Below are 21,226 nucleotides of genomic sequence, written 5' to 3'. Positions count from 1 at the left end.
CTTTCTGTAGCACATCAAAAATATTTTTATTAATTTATGTCTAATAACTATAACTGTATATCTAATTTTCTTATCATATTATTTTGTTTATCCATACTTACATGTTCATTATTTTAGCAGTCAAACTACTATTATAGATATATCTTCAATTAATTGATGTATTTCAGTTTAATGTAGTAATAATTTCAATACCTAGAACAAGTCTTTCTATGGATTTCTTAGCAAAGAATAAATTTTCATTAATGTATACATTAAGCAAACCTTGATTAACTCTAATACTTTCTTAGACAATGATTCCATATATTCAAGGCTCTGTCATGGTCTCTCACTTTGCTTCTCTGGCCACCATTTGCACCCAGTGGATGCAGAAAAATTAAACACCTTATGCAGCAATATAATCTGCTAATGACATAAATGAAGAATAAAATTCTAAGGGACATGAGGTCATCAAGAGTGGACTTTTTATCTTATGTCCCTGGTATAATTCACAGAGACTAGTATGTACTAAGTTCTTGGTATATTTCATGAATTGGTTAATTAAGAAAAAATGCCATGCACTCTACAAGGCATGAAGCATTAAAAATAAAGTACATTGAAAGCACAACTCTGGAAGAAAGTACAGTCTAATAGAGAGGCTTATTCGTACTGAGAACTAATCAAACTAATTAGTAATGAGAATAAAATACAGGTAAATGCAATTCATTTTTTAAACAAGCACAGTGCATATTTTAAAAGCAGTAAAATGATGGGCCTGAAAAATCATACCAACAAAAGCCAGAGCTGCCATATATAAATTTTGAATACTCAATAAAGTATTTTTATGGTGTTCTTTACTCTGTGGAGTTGTGAATCATAGAGCACTGGTAGTGTTCCTGGACTAGTCTAGTAAATGAGTAGGTTTGCCTTGCTGCCCAGCTTTGTGAGTAAGGATTACTCTGAATCATCTACCAAGTACTTTCCTATTAGTAAAATTTGGGGTCAATAATTTCAAATAATTATTTGAAAATAATTTGAAAGCAATAATTTCAAATTCCTACATGTAAGGAGAGACTTATTCTTTTTTTTTAATTGCATTTTAGGTTTTGGGGTACATGTGAAGAACATGAAGATTGTTGCATAGGTACACACATGGCAGTGTGATTTGCTGCCTTCCTCCCCTTCACCTATATCTGGCATTTCTCCCCATGCTATCTCTTCCCACCTCCCCATCCCTGCCCGATTTCCCCCTAACAGACTCTAGTGTGTAGTGCTCCCCTCCCTGTGTCCGTGTGTTCTCATTGTTCAACACCCGCCTATGAGTGAGAACTTACTGTTCTTTACCTTAGAATTAGATTAGGAAGAGAAAAGCACATCTGGAATGAATGACTAAAGATCTTTGAAAAAAAACTGTTCCTTGGTGAAAATTAATAAAAGCAATGGAAAAATTGTGAAAATCAACTTTTTGAGAACTCTGGAAATTATCAGTCTAAACTATAAAAAGAAATAAAACAATATACAAATTGAAAAGTAAAAATATGAAAGTGTTTATTTGCAGATGATATGATTGTCTTTGCAGAAAATTCCAAATAAATGTGCAGGTAACTTGGAACTCATTATTGAGGATTGGCAGGTCCCAGTATATAAAGTCCATGCGCAAAACTCTACGGCTTTCATATCTAACAAAATATGTCTGTAGACAAAAATCTATAAAATAATGAAGAAAGAAATCAAAAATATCTAAATAAAACTACAATCCATATTCATGGGTTGAACAATTCAATATTGATAAATAAGGCCAATTCTTCTCAACTTCATCTATATATTCAAAACTATCATTTTTAAAACCTCAGTTGCATTTTTAGTTGAAATTGACAAACTGATCTTAAAATTTATATGGAATTTCAAGGGTACCCAATATAACCAAAACCATCTTGATAAAGAAGAAAGAAGTTTTGATGTAGGATTTTTTCTCAACCCCTTCATCAGGCTTTCAACAGGGTGCACTGTTTACTCAACCTGCAACACTAAACCTCTTGCAGGAAGGAGGGCTTCCGCGAGCTAGTGCAGGATCTAGATGCCTGCTTTTCGTGCCTGCAGGTTCAGGCTCCATGTGGGCCCTGTGGTGGTGCCCAGGTGGGGGTGCCTGTAACCCCAGAAGCCTCAAAAGTGATGTTACAATGCTGTCTTAGCTCCACTGTCCATGGACAGCAGCGTTATCAACTTAGTGGGCCCCTTGACTCATCATGTGGGGCAACTGCCCTCCACCAGCAAAAATAAAGGGCTAGTGTGACAGCCTTTTTTGGGTACCTGCATTTGGGGGTTCTGAGTTCTTGTCTAGTATCCAAAAAGAATATGGCAATGTGGACACTTGAAGGATGGTGGAAGAGGATAATTTTATTTAGCAGTGGAAATGGCTGTCAGAGGGGAAGGGAGCTGGAGAGGAGATGGGATGGGCAGGTAATCTTTCCTACAATTCGGCTATCTCCAGGCAGCTCTTCTCTGAAGTTAAGCCATTTCTCTTCTAAAATCCATTAATCCCCGTGAAGTCCAGTCAAGCCATTTCTGTCTTCTACTGACTGAGTCTGCAGTCTTTCGTAGGCACAGGATGGGGGTGAGGCAGGCCATAGGTAGTTTTAGAAAAGGCAACATTTGATTAATAAAAAGACATTATTCAAAAAGAACTAACTGGGAGAGAGTGGGCAAAGAAGAATAGAAGTTCCCACATTGGGCCAAGGATTTCAGGCTTTTTGGCTTGAAGGTGAGGTTTCACCTGGTACCCACACTTGCCTGACTCTATCAGTTTGAAGACTCACATTTTTCAATTATAAGACTTACTAAAAGCTAGTAAGAAAACTTGATATACATAGAAAGGAACACACAGGTGGTAAATATAGAAATGATAGCATACATATAAATTTATGATTATTTGGCTTTCAACATAGATTCTGAGATGATTCAATTATGAAAGAATAATCTTTTCAATAAATTGTCCTGGGAGATATGTACACAAACATGCCAAAGAACCATCCTGTACCCTCTACTTTATATCATATAAAATATTAAGTCCAAATGGATCAGAGGCCTCAATGAAAGAGCTGAAACTATAAACCTCTGAGAAGAAACCATAGCCATAAATTTTTATAATTTGGGATTAGCCAAAGAATTTTTAGATATAAAGCCAAAAGCAAAGTTAATGCAAGAAAAGTCAAATACATTGAATTTTATGAAAATTAAAGTGGTTTTATTCAAAGGGCACCACTGAAGATGAGAAAAGACAAGGGAATGATATCCAGATTATATAAAGGACTTTTATAAATTAATAGTAAAAATGCAATATAATTTAAAAAGGACAAATACTTCGAATAGATGTTTTTCCAAAGAAGAAAAATATCACAAGTTCCAAAAAAGAGAGACAAATGATCAATGACCATGTGCAAGGATTTTAAATATCATTAGTTATTAGATAATTGCAAATATAAACCACGATCAGATATCAATTTCACTCACTAAAATGGTTAATATTTAAAAGGCAATAAATAAGTCTTGACAGGGTGTGAAAAAATTACAATTCTTGTACATTGCTTCTGTGAATGTAAAATAGTACAGCTACTTTGGAAAACAGTTTGGCATTTCTCCTAAATGTTAGACATAGAGTTACCATTTACACAAACAATTCCATTCCTAGGTATATATTCAAAAGAAATAAAGACATATACAAAACCTTGCACATGACTAATCATCATGACATTTTTTATCATGGTAAAAATATGACAACAATCCAAAGCTTATTAACTAATTAATGATTAAATGCAATGTGATATACCCATGATATGTAGTATTATTTTTTCCATGAAAAGCAGTGAAGTGCTAGCACATGCTACAAAGTGGATAAACCTTGAAAACATCCTAAGTGAAACAGGGCATTCATGAAACACCACATACTGTATGATTTAATTTACATAGAATTTACAGAGTAAGTAAACCTATAGAGACAGTGTGTATATAAGCGGTTGCCAGAGGCTGAGGGAAAGAGTTGGAGGCTGAGTACAAGTTTATATGGAGTTTCATTTTGGAGTTGTAAAAATGTTCTAGAATTAGAGTGGTGATAATTACACAGCTCTGTGAATACACTAAAAAATCAAAAAGTTTTACACTTAGAGAATGTTGTAGTTTTTGAATTATATTTATCTAGCTACCTAGCTAGCTGACTATCTAACTAAAGAAATTAGGTTTGGGAAGATGAGAGAAAGGCAGCTACAGATTCTTACATTCCAGGTGAGATGCTCTTATGATTGCTTCAGTCTCTGCAACTCTGGAATAGGCCATTTCCTCTTTGATTTCTTGGTCATAAACATTCAAAACAATGCATATTAATAACGAAGTGCAGGCACTCTTACTTTGTCTGAAGAATGTATTCGTGAAATAAAATTAACATATTTTGACAATGTATGAGTCAAAAAACAGCTTTTGAGCAAAAATACTGCTAAAGGACTTGATTGCATTAGTGTACCAGATGAAGCTGTCAACCCTAGGTTTGATCCACCAAAGGGAAAAGAAGCCAAAGACAAGGAAGGAAGACTGTGTCCTCTAAACAGTTCCAAAGAACTCTCATGTCTTCCCAGTACCAGGGCTTTCAAGTGGACCAGAAAGATTTCTGGATATGATACAAAGAAAAGATGTGCTTTGTTAAGTATACCAGGAACAAGAAGAAGTAAAATACAAGGCAAATGGAAAATGGGGGTCAAAATTAAATAAAGACTTCCTACATTGTGCTCCTTTGTAATAGCCTCTTAATATAGCTCATAGCTGCAGTGGTTACTGTCCTTGTCATGTAGCTTACAGTGAATTCCAGATCACTCTCCTTCAAAGAGTGTTATATGTATGTCAATGTACGTTAACACTGAAAGACATATTTTATAATTTACATATTTTTTATTTATTATTTACTATTAATTTATTATTTATTTTTATATTTATTATTTAGATAACATAAATATATCTAAATTGTTTTTTTCCAATCAAGATAGTCAGAAGTACCTGTCAAAATATCTTAGCATATAGATTCCATAACCATATCCCAAATTCATTGACAAAGAATACCGAGGCATGATGACCAGTTATCTGTATTAATAATACAAATAATAATAATAACAAACTTGGAGTATTATTTTATAATCAGTCAGGTTTGTAAATTACTAGTCAACATTATGAAAGGCAAAACAGATACAAAACATAACATACAGATGCCTAAAAACACATAACTTGAAATCTGCAATGTGTAAATTAAGGATCTAAACAGAGAAGGCAGTTTGTGTGAAGATACATGGCCAGCTAGTAGCAATATTGCATAATTACCTAGATTTACTAAAAATAGTATTATATTGGCTGAGCTCATGCTTTCCTTTTCCTTCAGTTTCCACACACAGACCATAACTTTTAAGATTTAATATTACATAACATAATCATTTCTTAAATTAGCTCTAAAATTTTTTTAAACTTAAGGGCCAATCAATCAAAATTTCACTTTTGTATTTTATAAATATTAGAAAAAGCATAAAATTAAATCACTTTTAAATATTTGTGTATACTTATGAGTTTGGAAAATCATTTTATCTTGGGTGAAAAGACAGAACATAGCAGTTGCCTCTGATGAGCATAATATAGGTTTGTAGAGTAGGAGGAATATTTCATTTACACTGTGTAAAATTTTGTAATTTTATTTTTTCAAAAATTCAGATTCATAAATTAAATTTTTACATTTTTAAAAGTGTACAGAATAATAAAGGAATGAAAATCTAACTTATTCAAGAAAATCCAGTAGATTAGCTTCCCAATAGATTAGCTTTTCCATTGCTAATCTCTAGCATAAGTTTAGCAGGTTAAAATTAATACATTTAGCAACTTATAGTTTCTGTGTGTCAGGAATCCAGGTACATCTTAGCTAGGTCTGCTGTAAGAATTCAAGTACTGTATTGGCCAAAGATGGATTCTCATCTGGTGTGTCAGCTAGGGAAGAGTCACCTTCTAGCCTCACTCACATTGTTGGAACAATTCCTTTCCCTGTGATTGTTTAAGGCCGAGAGCCTGACTTCTTGCTGGAGGTTGGTTGGAATTTGCCCTCAGCTCCTGTAAGTGTCCCTTGGTTCCATGCCATCTAGTTCTCCCAACATGGTTACATACTTCCCCAAAGCCAGATGGAATAATTCATTTCCTTGTAATTGTAAGACTGAGAGCCTGACTTCTTGCCGGAGGTTGGTTGGAAGTTGCCTTCAGCTCCTATAGGTGTCCCTTGGTTCCTTGCCGTCTGGTTCTCCCAACATGGCTACATACTTTTCCAAAGGCAGAAAGGGTGTATTATATATATAACATAATGACAAACATTACGTTTCATCACCTTTATCATATTCTATTGATTAGAAGAAAGTCATACGTCCTATTTTACACTCAAAGGGAGAGGGTTACGCAAAGATGTGCATGGGACCATGGGTGGGCCACCGTAGAGTCTGTTTGCTGCACCCATTGACACGGTTCACCAAGATCTTTCCTACTTCTCATCCTACTCACCCAGATTTCTTACACTCTGGTTTATCCTCTCTCTTACCAGGTGAGTTGTGACTCAGTTTTCCTGGATCTTCATGATAGAACAGAGACTGTACTTTGGAAGACAAGAATGTAAATATTTATTTGGAATCTATTTTGTGTCTGACATTCTGGTAAGCTCATGTTTCTTACAAAATTCCTATAAAATGGGTGGTAGAAGTTTTACTTTCTGATGAAAACACAGATTGAATTTCTGGGGTATGAGTTTCAACCAATGATGTTCCTTAATCCAAAGGTTTTTCTCTTTCCATTTTACTACATTGCTGTATTAATAGACTGGGGGTTACAAACTAGTTTCATTTACTCCCCAGTTTGAACAAGACAATACATGTTAAAAGAGGCAAAAATGAAAAGAATATGAAAAAATAATGGACAGAGATATTAAATCAACAAGGTTTCACAATAAATACAGGTAATTCAGTTTATATTACTTTTAATTGCGTGATTGCAAATACTCAACTTTGAACTTAAGTTATTTCTTAGAAATGATCCTTGTTGATTATACAGACAAATTTCCATGGGCACACATCAAATTCTGGTTTTAAAAGAAACAATGAAAGAACTTACAGCTTTCTCCAAATAGCTTTTTCTTTGACAGTTAAATAGTAATAAAATTTACTTAGATGTGTCAATTTTCATTCATAATTGGCGACAGTAATTTCTTCATTTTAGATTAATTACTAAGAATTTTCATTCCCCATAGGTGGCAGCATAAACTTCAATAGAATATTCATTACTAGCAATATTAGCTCTGATCTCCTTCTATAATAAAAGCAAAAGTATTATTCTGAGGGTTTTCCGATTCCACTGAGTCCATCTTTGGAATCTATTTAAAATCCTTAATATAGGACAGTCATGAGTAATTTATTTTATTGAAAAAATAAGACTATAATTTTACATCATTTTCAAGACAGCCATGCCACTTAGCAATGAAAAATGAAAATAAAGAACTAAGATTAAAAGTCAAAATTAATAGTAGTTTTAATTGGTATGTTTGTGTGGTCAATATGCTACTGTTAGGGTTGACAACATGAGGTGATGTTATATTGATCAATATACTCACTTACTGTACATTGAATCTACATCTTGTGTGTATAAATGTATATACGTGTGCATAGTATTACAATTGAATCAAAGCTCTCAATCTATACAGATTTTAAGTTTGCTCATTTCTTTGGATTTCCAAAGCAAGAAAAGGTGTATGTTTGCACTTAAAAGAATGGTGACTAAGTCAATCAATTATAAACTGTATTTTTGTATCCCCTTGGAAACACTGGAGAAATTTTAACTCTCCCTAGAGTCGTATTTAAATCCTACTTACTTGCTTGGATATTAAAAAAGAAAAGAAAGAGACTTCAGTTGCTATTAACTTTAGGTTTATGTTCAATTGGAAAGACATTTGCCTTAGAATGTTTTAAACATTTATTTATTTATTTATTAACCTATTTGCTGGCATTTTTTCCTACTATTGCCCTGTATAACATTAGCTCATACTAATCTACTGTATTCTGGATAAATGGCATACTTCAGAGAAAGCCTACTGGATTTTAGGTCGAGTATATTTTAACATATTAGCTTACCCTCAAGTGTGCCACTTTATGTTTCAAAAGCCTGGTAGCAGTTCTATCCTCAAATTCCTGCCTTATCTCCTAGGATATGTTCTAAAACAAGGATGTATATTGTTGACAAAGAATTAAATGTAATAATCAGGCAATTAACTAAGGGTGTTTGCAGCACTATATAAAGAGACAAATTAAGAAGACTACCATGGTATCCAGAAGCCATCTGTTAAGGAATGTCAAGTTGATGATAAAGAAAATTGAGTTCCCTTGGCAGCTGGCTTTCCTCCAGCTGCATGCTGCAATAAAAGAGCCATCAAAGACAAATCTACATTTGTTGTTAATTTAGAAATGCAGTAGAAAGGCATTGAGAAACCTCTAGTGAGAACTTTTGATTCTGAAAGTTGATGGTAAGATTCCAGTAAAAGTTATACATTGGGCCTTGGATTGGCATTTAAGACATTCTTGATAGGGTAAAAAGGTAATCAGTACAATTCTGATATGTGGGCACACACACAAATACAATAAAAAATCTGTTCAGAGTATGAAAAATTGAGTGAATAACTTCTGAAGTTATCAATCATACAAAGCTTAGTCAATTGTCTATATGCATTTCAAACATTTAGTATGGCATATATCCTAGCATAAGCCTCATGATGAAGCAGTACCAAAAATAATCATAAATTTTGATGGTCTTTAGCCTTGTCATAAATTAGCTATGTGACCCTGTATAAATCATTTAAATTTTCTGGACCTTAGTTTACTCTTTCCTAAATTGAGTTTGGGATGGCACAGAACTTAAAAGCCTCTATCAATTCTAAAATCGTATAATTCTAAGTTATTGTGTTACAGTTCAAAAATAAATGCAGAATATAAAATAATAAATTTGTATAAGAAGAAAACATTCAAATCATGCAATCTCTTGCATGTGTGTTTACTACTGACTTTAAAAAAATTAAACAGCGGGAAAAGTCTGCTTCTATCATCTACTTAAGATTTACATTTTTTATGCATAATTTTATTATAGTTCTTATAATTATAAGTAACCGTGTGTTTAATTTATTCACTTAAGACACCTGATTGAAGCAGATTAACTCAGAACTCTGACTTTTCTTGTAATAGTAGCCTTGAACTTTAGAACTTATTCATTCCCTATTTAATGGTTGGAAAAACATAACATAAATGAGATTACTCTAAGTGACAGACAACTGGTTCTGATCCTAGGTTTACTGACTCCCAGACCACTCCTTTTCTACATCACATTTTACTACTTACATGTCTTAATTTTAATGATCTTGGAAATGCGTTCCATCTCGGTCACATTATCTGTTCCTGATAACTTATCTGACTTTAAGTTAATTATGACAAAATTACCATATTTAGTTTTTTTTTTTTGTAACACTGAAAAAGTATTTTCTTTTGAATGATTTCAAATGCAAATCTGTTTGGTGGCACCGCCACTTTAAAATGCATCCAATGAAAGAGGCTTCCCATGCCATTGTATGAAAACTCAGCAACCCCCATAGTTTTCAGTTCACTCCTCTCGAACACACTACAGTCATTTTACATTATAGCATACAGTTTTAATTCAAAAATGTTAAGACTTATTACAAGATAGTAAACAATATTTAACTCTTTATTCAGAAATAAGCCTCCTCTCCTTTTAGGCATGGCTGGTTTTTCCATTCACCTCTTTCACTAGTTAGCTGCTGTTTTGATCTTAATGAATCTAAATGAATTTGGAATAAAATAAATCCAAAAATCAAGACTGTTGGCTATTTGGAAAGTTACTGCTACTACAGTAGCAAGTTTTTAAAGTTAAAATTATAAAAAAATATTATTTACAGAAAATAGTAGTATTTGAGATACAAAGAATAAATAAAAAGAAACACTTTAAAGTGAAACAGTGATCTTTGACAAAGGAGTAAAGGCAAACCAGTGAGGAAAATAATCTTTTCAATAAATGGTGCTGGAAAACTGGACATCAGAGGCAAAATAATTTTTAAGAAAGCATGTACACACAGATTTTACATTCTTCACAAAAATTAACTAAAAATAGATTAGGCACCTAATATAAACTATATAAAACTTTTAGAAGATATCATAGGAGAAAATGTAGATGGCCTTGGATTTGGCAATGACTTTTTAGATACAACATCAGAGAAACGGTGCATAAAAGGAATAACTAATAAGTTGAACTTTGGTAAAATTTAAAACTTCTGCTTTGAGAAAGACACTGAAAAGAGAATCAGAAGAAAAACCACTCACTGGGGGAAAATTTTTCAAAATATATGTTCGAGAAAGTACTGTCATCCAAACTGCATAAAGAATCCTTCAAACTCAGTAAAGAGAAAATGAAGAACCCAATTACAAATGGCAAAATATTTAAACAGACACTTCACCAAAGGTGATACATAGTTGGCAAAAGAACACATAAAGTGTTCTTCAACATTGCCTGTAATTAAGGAATTGCAAATTAAAGCAGCAATGAGATACCACCACACATCTATTAGAGTAGAAAAATTCCAAACCACTGACAACACAAAACACTGGCCAGGGTGTGGACCAATAGAAACTCATTCACTGTGGATGGGAATGCATGACGGTACAGCCACTTTGGAAGACAGTGTGCAGTTTCTTATAAAACTAAATATACTCTTGCCATATAACCCAGCAATCACACTCCTTGATATTTAACCAAATAAGCTGAAAACGTATGTTCCTACAAAAATCTGCACACCAATGTTTATAGAAGCTTTAATTATAATTGCCAAAACTTGGAAGCAACTAAGATGCTCTTCAGTAGGTAAATGAATAGATAGATTTTGGTACATTCATGCGGCGAAATAGTATTCAACCCTTAAAAAANAAAAAAAAAAAAAAAAAAAAAAAAACCTATCAAGCCAAAAACAGATAAGAAGAAAACTTAAATAATATTACTAGTGAAAGAAGCCAAGAAACCAACCTGAATAGTCTGCATAACTGTGTGATTTCAACATGATACTATGGAGCTAGTAAAAAGACTATTAGTAGTTGCCAGAGGTAAGGTGGGAGGGACGAATGGACAGATCAAACATGGTGCTTAGGACAGAGAAACTACTTTCTAGGATGCTGTAATGGAAGATACATGTCATTATACATTTGTGAAAACTCACAGAATGTACATCAAGAGTGAAGCCTAATGTAAACTATGGACATTTGTAAATATGATGAGTCTATGTAGTTCAGAATTTTTTTAATGTATGCTTTTGATGTGGGATGCTTATAGAGGTAAAGTGTAGATCAATGGGGAAAAGATACATGGGAAATCTCTGTAACATTCTTATGAGTACAGTCTGCTGCAAAAATAAAGTACATATATTTTTATAAAGTAAAACAGAATGCTCTAATAATATATTGTTTTAACAGTGATGACACAGAAAAACTAACATTTCTGTAAGATAATTATAAAAAGGGTTAACATTGGGCACATTCAGTTGGAGGTGATAAAAAGTTCAAAGTAAATGTTAAAACAGAGGTATATTCTAAAATCATAGGTAGAACACAGTTTTAAAATTCCAGATTACTACTAAAAATATGAATTACACTACAAAATAGAGAGAAAACAAATGCAAAAATTCATGGATTGTAAATCAGGTACAGCTATTCATTTCAGATCAGCTCTAAACAATATCTAAAGAAAAATAATTACTAACTGTTGTGATTTTTGTTTTGTTTATCAAAAATTTGCACTTCCTTTATACTACAAACCTATAAATTGTACAGTTTCACTAATACTTCTTATCAGAAAAGAAATTTGAAAATTAGAAACAGTAAATGCTTGAGTTTTTTCCCCCAAGATGGCAGATTAGTGGCTTTTAACATGCCTCAGTCACTTGGAAATAGCAAGACATTACATAAAGATGAAATCTGTGAACTTCATTTCAAGAATGAAAATATAATATACCAGAATCATGAAGGAAACCCCAGATTCCAGGGAGGAGAAGGTGGGCAGACATTCCTTATGATGGCATTTAGCTAATAAAAATGAGTGAAGTCCCAGTATGTGAGAGAGGCAAAGAGCCTCCTTTTGTGATTCATCTTTCCACTGAGGAGCCAAGCAGCTCTAGCCAAGGGAGAACACTTTGTTTCACTCAAGCTGTGGAGCTAATTTGGGGAGGGACTTGAAATGCTGTATAGGAAAGACACTCGATAAAGCTGCATTTTCCAGACCCAGGACCAAGAGCAAGACAACATTTTTAATCCAGGTGCATACAACTCAGCCATTCTTTGGCCACCCTGTGTTGTGGCTGTTTAGGCTAGAGATTGGAGTGCCTGTTTTGCAGTAGGGTAGGGGCCTCTACAGACATAATTGTGGAAAGCACCTCAACAATAGGTGCTGGAACTTTGTCCTCCCTGGTCACGGGCCTGGGGTGAGAGGAGAGGTGCTATAGCTGCAGTTTCTCCTAGGCAACAAGACTAGCAACAGGGCCAGCTTAGCAACCTCAAACTTGTTTCTGGGTGCTATTTGTGATGTCCCAGTCTGCACCCCTGAGATTGTGGTGTAGTGGAGTCCTATCTCCCCCACCCCCAGGCAGAAGTTCATATATATATATGAATTTGGTTGAATAGTACTCCTTTGTGTTCATGTATCATGTATCATGCTTTCTTTTTTTGATCATCTAACCATGGGCATTTAGGTTGTTTCATAATGTGTGTGCATGTGTGTTTCATAAGGTGTGTGTGTGTGTGTCTATACATACATATATATATATATATATATATATATAGGCATTCCTTAGCACTCCTTTAACTTGATCAACAGCCTGAGCCAACCCACATCTGGGCATAGATTGTAATGCAGCAAGGCCCTCTCCACTCCACACCCAGGTAGATCTCCAGGCATTCAGAGTATCTGCTTGCCTGGTTCAGCAGCCTGAACTTTTGCCAGATATTACACAACATTGCCAAAGCATTTAGTCACCAGATTGTCCAAGGTCAATGTTAAAGAAAAAATATTCAAGGTAGCTAGAGAGAAAGGTCAGATGATGCAGAAAGGGAACCCAATAAAGCTAACAACAGACTTCTTAGCAGAAACCATACAAGCCAGGAGAGATTGTGGGCCTATTTTCAGAATTCTTAAAGACAGGAAATTCTGACCATAAAATACTGATGAAAGAGATTGAAAAGAACACCAAAAACTGGAAAGCTATTTCATGTTCATGGATTGGAGGAATCAATATTGTCAAAATGTCCATGCTACCCAAAGCAATCTAAAGTTTCAGTGCAATCCCTATAAAAATACCAAAGTCATTTTTCACAAAAATATATTTTTAAAAATCCTAAAATGTATATAGAACTACAAAAAACCCAAAATGGCTAAAACTATTATATGGAAAAATTTCAAAATTGGTGGAATCACACTACCTGATTTCAAATTATACTACAGAGCTATATTAACCAAAACAGTATGGTATTGGCATAAATCAGGCACAAAGCCCAATGGAACAGAATGGAGAACGGAGAAACAAATTCACACACCTACCGTGAACTGATTTTCAACAAAGTTGCCAAGAACATACATAAGGAAAAGATAATCTCTTCAACAAATGGTGCTGGGAAAACTGGATATCTGTATGCAGAAGAATGAAACTAGACCCCTATCTCTTGCCATATACAAAAATCATATCAAAATGGATTAAAGACTTAAAATTAAGACCTCAAACTATGAAGGTACTTACTGTAAGAAGACATTGAGGAAACTCCAGGACATTGCTCTGTGCAAAATAATTTTGAATATTACCCCACAAACAAGAAAGCCAAAGTAAAAATAAACAAATGAAATCACCTTTAAGTTAAAAACTTTCTGCACAGCAAAGGAAACAATGAACAAAGTGGATGACAACCCACAGAATAGCAGAAAATATTTTAAAGCTATGCATCTGTCAAAGGATTAACAATTAGGACATGTAAGAATCTCAACCAACTCTATAGGAAAAAAGTTTAATAATCCAATCAAAAACAGGCAAAATATTTGAATAGATATTTCTCAAAAGAAGCAGCACAAATGGCAAAAGGCATATGAAAAGGTCCTCAACATCATTAATCATCAGATAAATGCAAACTACAATGATATATCATCTCATCCCAGTTAAAATGATGTGTAGCTCAAAGACAGGCGAGAATGAATGCTGGCAAGGATGTGGAGAAAGGAGAATCCTCGAACACTGTTGGTGGGAATGTCAAATAGTACAACCACTATGGAGAACAGTTTGAATGTTCCTTAAAAAACTAAAAATAGAGCTACCATATGATTCAGCGATTCCACTGCTGGATGTATACCCCAAATAAGGAGAATTAGTGTATTGAAGAGATATTTGCACTGACATGTTTGTTGAAGCACTGTTCACAATAGCCAAGATTTGGAAACAACCTAATTGCTCATCATCAGATGATCAAATAAAGAACATAATGTACATGAATACAAAGGAGTACTATTCAACCATAAAGAAGAGTGATATTTTAGTTATTTGCAAAAGCATGGATGGAACTGGAGATTGTTATGTTAAGTGAAATAAGCCAGGCATAGAAAGATATACATTGCATGTTCTCACTTATTTGTAGGATCTAAAAATCAAAACAGAGAGAGTAAAAGGACGATTACCAGAGGCTGGGAAGGGTTGTGGGGGATTGGGGAAAGTAGGGCTGGCTAATGGGTACATAAAATTGTTATAAATAATAAATAAGACCTACTATTTGATAGCACAACAGGATGAATATAGTCAATAATAATTTAACTGTACATTTTAAAATAAAGAATATAACTGGATTATTTGTAACATAAAGGCTAAATGCTAGAGGGGATGGATAACCTATTCTTCATGATGTGATTATTATGCATTGCATGACTATATCAAAACATCTTATGTGCCCCATGAATACATACCTACTAGGTACCCACAAAAATGAAAAAAAAAAAAAGAAATTCCAACCAACAATTAGATACCACACCAAACTAAACTTCATAAACAAAAATTAATTTTTTTACAAACATGCAAATACTAAGGTAATTCATTACCACTAAATCAGTCTTATAAGAGATCCTTAATGGAGTTCTAAATGTGGAAATGAAACAATAATACCTCATACCACAAAACATACTTAAGTACATAGTCCAAAGACACCATAAAGCAATCACAAAACAGAAACTGAAAAGCAACCAGCTATCAGCTTCATGATATTATCATAACCTCACATATCAATATTAATCTTGAATATAAATGATCTAAATGCCACATTTAAAAGGCACATAATGGCAAGTTGTATTAAAAAAAAATAAGACTCATCCATCTGCTATCTTCATGACATTCATCTCACATGTAATAACGTCTATAGGCTCAAAGTAAAGGATTGGAGAAAACTCTACCATGAAAATGAAAAAAAAAAAAAAAGAGCAGGGAATAGTATTCTTATACAAGTGAAACAGACTTTAAATCAACAATAGTATAAAGGACAAAAAAGGCATTATATAATGATAAAGCTTTCAATTCAACAAGAAGACTAAACTATCCTAAATATATATTCACCCAACACTAGTGCACCCAGATTTATAAAACAAGTACTTCCAGACTTTTGAAAAGACTTAGACAGATACACGATTATGGGGGAGACTTCAACACCCCACTGACAGCATTAGACAGAGATCATCCAGGCAGAAAACTCATGAAGAATTTCTGGACTTAAACATGACACTTGACCAATTTGACCTAATAGGCATCTACAGAACACTCACCCCATCAATCACATAATGCACATTCTTCTCATTCACACACAGAACATCCTCCAAGATTGAAAGCAGGCCTTAATTTAAAAAAAAAAAAAGAAAGAAAGAAGTGAAATCTTTTTGACCACACTCTCAGAACACAGTGGAATAAAAATAGAAATGAACATAAAGAAAATCTTCTAAAACCACATAATTATATGAAAATTAAACAACTTGCTTCTAAATGACTTTTGAGCAAACAACAAAGTTAAAGCAAAAATCAAAAAATTATTTGTAATAAATGAAAACAGACACACACTATACCAAAATCTCTGGGGTGCAGTAAAAGAAGTGTTAAGAGTATAGACTAGTGCACTAAATGCCTACTTCAAAAAGTTAGAAAGATCTCACTTTAATAATCCATCATCACACCTACGGAACTAGAAATGAAAGAACAAACTAACTCCAAAACTAGCAGAAGAAAAGAAATAACTAAAATAAAAGAAAAACTTAACAACATTGAGACCCAAAATTCTACACAGAGAGTCAAAGAAGCAAAATATTGATGATTTGAAAAGATAAACAAGATTCAAAAACAACTATTTAGATTAACAAAGAAAAAAAGAGAGAAAATCCATATAAGTTTAATTAGAAATGTTAAAGGTGACAGTACAACCAATCCCACAGAAATACAAAAATATTATCAATACCTCTATGCACACAAACTAGAAAATCTAGAGGAAATGAATAAATTCCTGGAAACACAAAACCTCCCATGACTGAAACAGAAGGAAACTGAAACTCCAAACAGACCAATATAGAGTCCCAAAATTGAACCTGTAATAAAAGTCCTACCAACACAAATACCATGGACCAGATGGATTCACAGCTAAATTCTACCAGACACAAAAAGAAAAGCTTATACTAGTTCTATTGAAACTGTTCGAAAAATTTGAGGAGAAAGGACTCTTCCCCTCTTCCCTTAATCATTCTATCATGCACCTTGATATTAAAACCTGGCAGATACAAATTGAAAAAAGAAAACTACAGACAAATATTTCTTTTTTAACATAGATGCAATTATCCCCAACAAATATTAGCAAGTCAAATCCAGCCACATATCCAAAAGTTAACTCACTTTTATTCCTCAGATGCAGGGTTGATTCACATAGTAAAATCAATAAATGTGATTAACCACATAAATGTAATTAAAAACAAAAACCATATGATCATCTCAATAGGTTTGGAAAAATCTTTCAGTAAAGCTCAACATCCTACCATGATAAAAACTCTCAACACACCACCTATGATGAAACCACCGCCAATATCATACTGGCTGGACAGAAACTGGAAGGATTTCCTCTGAGAATTAAAAAAAGGATGCCACCATAACCACCCTTGTTCAACAAAGTACTGTTAGTGCAAGCCAGATAAATCAGGCTAGAGAGAGAAATAAAAAGCATCCAAAAAGGAAAACAAGAAGTCAAATTATCTCTCTCTGTGGATGACTTGATTCTATACTTGAAAATACTAAAGACTCTGCCAAAAGGCTACTGGAACTGATGAATGATTTCAATAAGGTTTCAGGAGACAAAATCAATGTACAAAAATGGATGAATCTGAAAACCCTCGTTCTCAACAAACTGACACAAGAACAGAAAATCAAACACTGCGTGTTCTCATTCATAGGTGGCTATTGAACAATGAGAACACACGGACATAGGTAGGGAAGCATCACACACTGGGGTCTGCTGGGGGGGTAGGGGAGGGACAGCAGAGAATGGGGAGGTTGGGGAGGGATAACATGGGGAGAAATGCCAGATATATGTAACGGGGGAATGGAGACAGCAAACCACCTTGCCATGTATATACCTATGCAACAATCCTGTATGATCTGCATATGTAACCCAGAATCTAAAGTACAAAAAAATAAAAAAAGAAAAAAGTGTTTTTAATTTTAAAAACTTAAAAAGCACATATATTATAAAAGAACAGCTTTATAATTTTTACAAAATGCATGTGCTATGAACCCAGCACCCAGTGATGGAAGAGTGTGAACCTGAAAACTCTCCGTCCTTTTTTCTCCTTTTTAATCACTGTTCCCCCAAGAGAAACTTATATCCTGGCTGTTTATACAATAAATAATATTTTCCTGTTTTTGAACTTTAAATAAATAGATTAATACAATAAAAAAGTAGTAGCACTTCTATACAGCAATAACATTCAAACTGAGATCTATACCAAAAGCACAATTCCATTAACAATTGCCACACATGCACAAAAATAAAATATCTAGAAATAGTTCTAACAAGGAGGTGAAAGATTTTTTACAGGGAGAACTACAAAATACTGCTAAAAGTAAGCATCGATGACACAAACAAATGGAATATCATTCCATACTCATGGATCAGAAAAATAAATATTGTAAAATTGGTCATACCATCCAGAGGTATATACAGATTCAATGCTATTTCTATCAAACCACCAATGTTGTCTTTCAAAAAACTACAAAAATCTATTCAAATTTGTATGGAACCAAAAAGAGCCTGAATAGACAAAGCAATCCTAAGCAAAAAGAACAAAGCTAGAGGCATCACATTACTTGAGATCAAATTATACTATAAGGCTACAGTAAACAAAATAGCATGGCACTGGTGCAAAAACAGACACAAAGACCAATAGAACAGAATAGAGAACACAAAAATAAAGCCACACACTTAGAATCATCTGATCTTCCACAAAGTCGACAAAAATAAGCAACCTGGAAAGGACTCTATTCAATAAATGGTGCTGGAATATTTGGCTAGCTATATACAGAAGAATAAAATTGGACCCCTACCTTTCAGCAAATACAAAAATTAACTCAAGATGGATTAAAATTTTAAACGTAAGAGCTCAAGATATTAAAAGTTTAGAAGAAAACCTAGGAAACCCCATTCTGGACTTTAACGTTGGGAAACAATTTATAACTGAGTTCCCAAAAGCAATTGCAACAGAAACAAAAATTGACCAATGAGACCTAATTAAACTAAAGAGGTTCTGCGCAATAAAAGAAACTATCAACAGAGTAAACAGCCAACCTACAGAATGGAGAAAATATTCACAAACTATGTTTCTGACAAAGGTCTAATATCCAGAATCTATAAGGCACTTAAACAATTGAATAAGCAAAAATAAATAAGCCCAATGAAATGTGGGCAAAACTAACAGACACTTCTTAAAGGAAGATGTAAAAGCAGTCAAAACACATATGAAAAAATACTCAACATCACCAATTATTAGAGAAATGCCAATAAAAACCACAATGAGATGTCATCTCAAACTAGTCATAATGGTTATTATTAAAAAGTCAAAAAACAATGGATGCAGGCTAGGTTATAGAAAGAAGGGAATGCTTATACACTGTTGATGTGAATATCAACTAGTTCAGCCACTGTGGAAAGCCATTTGGAGAGTCATCAAAGAACTTGAAAGAGAACCATTACATCATTTGACCTAGCAATCCCATTATTGGGTATATGCAAAGGAAAATATATCGTTCTTCCAAAAAGACACCTGCACTTGTATGCTCATCACAGCACTACTCACAATAGCAAAGACATGGAATCAACCTAGGTCCCCATCAACAGTGAATTGAAGGAAGAAAATGTAGTACTACACCATGAAATTCTATGTAGCCATAAAAGGGAATGAGATCATGTCGTTTGCAGCAACATGGGTGCAGCTGGAGGTCATTATCCTAAGTGAATTAACATACAAACAGAAAACCAGGTACTGTATGTTCTTACATATAGGTTGAAGATAAACATTGGGTATTCATGGATATAAAGATGGTGACAATAGAAACAGGAGACTACTAGAGGTAGAAAGTGGGAGGGGAGTTGGGAAGGGTTGAAAAACTAAGTATTAGGTATTATGCTGAGTACCTGGGTGACAGAGTCAATTATACTCCAAACCTCAGCATTCTGCAGCATACCAAGTATACCGCACATTTACCCTGAATCTAAAATAAAAGTTGAAATGGCATGACTAAATAAATTGTAAGTGGCATGACTAGGGTAGCATATACAGGACTTTAATCCAGAACTTTTTGATACAAAGAAAGAGAATTATAATTTAGTCTATACAGTCATGTGCTATTAATGACAGAGGTATGTTCTGAGAAATGTGTCATTAAATGATTGCATCATTGTGTGAACATCATAGAGCATACTGACATAAACCTAAATGGCATAGCCTACTACACATTTAGACCATTTGGTATATCCTATTGCTCTAAGGGTGCAAACTTGTGCAGTATGTTACTCTACTGAACACTGTAGGCAAATGTAATACAATGGCAAATATTTGTGTATCTAGACATATCTAAACGTTGAAAAAGTACACAAAAATGAAGTGGTTATAATCTTATAACTACTATCATATATAAAGTCCGTCATTAACCGAAACAACATTATGCAGCACATGATTGTATGCTCTTTGTTTTTGGTATCTATTGAAGAAACATGATTAATAATGTCTGCATTGGCAAATGGCTACAAACCTCTAAAACATAAAGGGTTAGCAGAGTTAGTAGGAAGGGAAAGAAAAATGATCAGGGTAGAATAAAAGCAGCATCCTAAAATGCTTCCAGTAAGCAGTTGAACTGATTAAGTTGTTGCTATGACAAGATTTAGAGGAAATGTTTCCTGGGAACTCCAGGGGAAGCCACAGAGGACTGTAGTGATGTCATCCATAGGAATACAGTGAGATTATTATTCCACTGACCTTCAACATATCTACTGCATCAGTCTTTCCTGCGTCAGGCAGGTATCAATGATGTCTGGAATAAATAAAACCTGATCGCTCTGATATGGGAGATAAACAGTTTAAAAGACAATGTTCTATTTTCTGATTTATTATAAAGGATGCAGAGGTCCTAATAAGATAGAAGAACTTCTGCATAAAAGGCTGAAAAATATTCCCAGGATAAAAAAAAAAGCAAAGAAAGTTCGAGTTTTTACAGTTTTGACAAAAAATAAAGTCCTTTTTCAAGAGACGTGGTTAAGAAGATTTTAAAATACGTACAATGAACAGGAAAGGGGTTACAGGTAATTACCCAATAATGTCTATTTAATTTTATTTATTTATTCATTTTTGAGATGGAGTCTTGCTCTGCCACCCAGGCTACAGTGCAGCGACACCATCTTGGCTCACTGCAAACTCCACCTCCCGGGTTCAAGTGATTCTTCTGCCTCAACCTTCCAAGTAGTTGGAATTACAGGTGCCCACCACCACGCCAGCTAATTTTTGTATTTTTAGTAGAGACAGGTTTTCACCATATTGATCAGGTTGATCTCAAACTCCT

The sequence above is a fragment of the Cebus imitator genome, unplaced genomic scaffold (assembly GCF_001604975.1).
Source record: "Cebus imitator isolate Cc_AM_T3 unplaced genomic scaffold, Cebus_imitator-1.0 Scaffold104, whole genome shotgun sequence".
Classification (NCBI taxonomy): Eukaryota; Metazoa; Chordata; class Mammalia; order Primates; family Cebidae; genus Cebus; species Cebus imitator.
The sequence above is the reverse complement of the archived record's forward strand: the minus strand, read 5'-3'. Positions refer to the sequence as shown.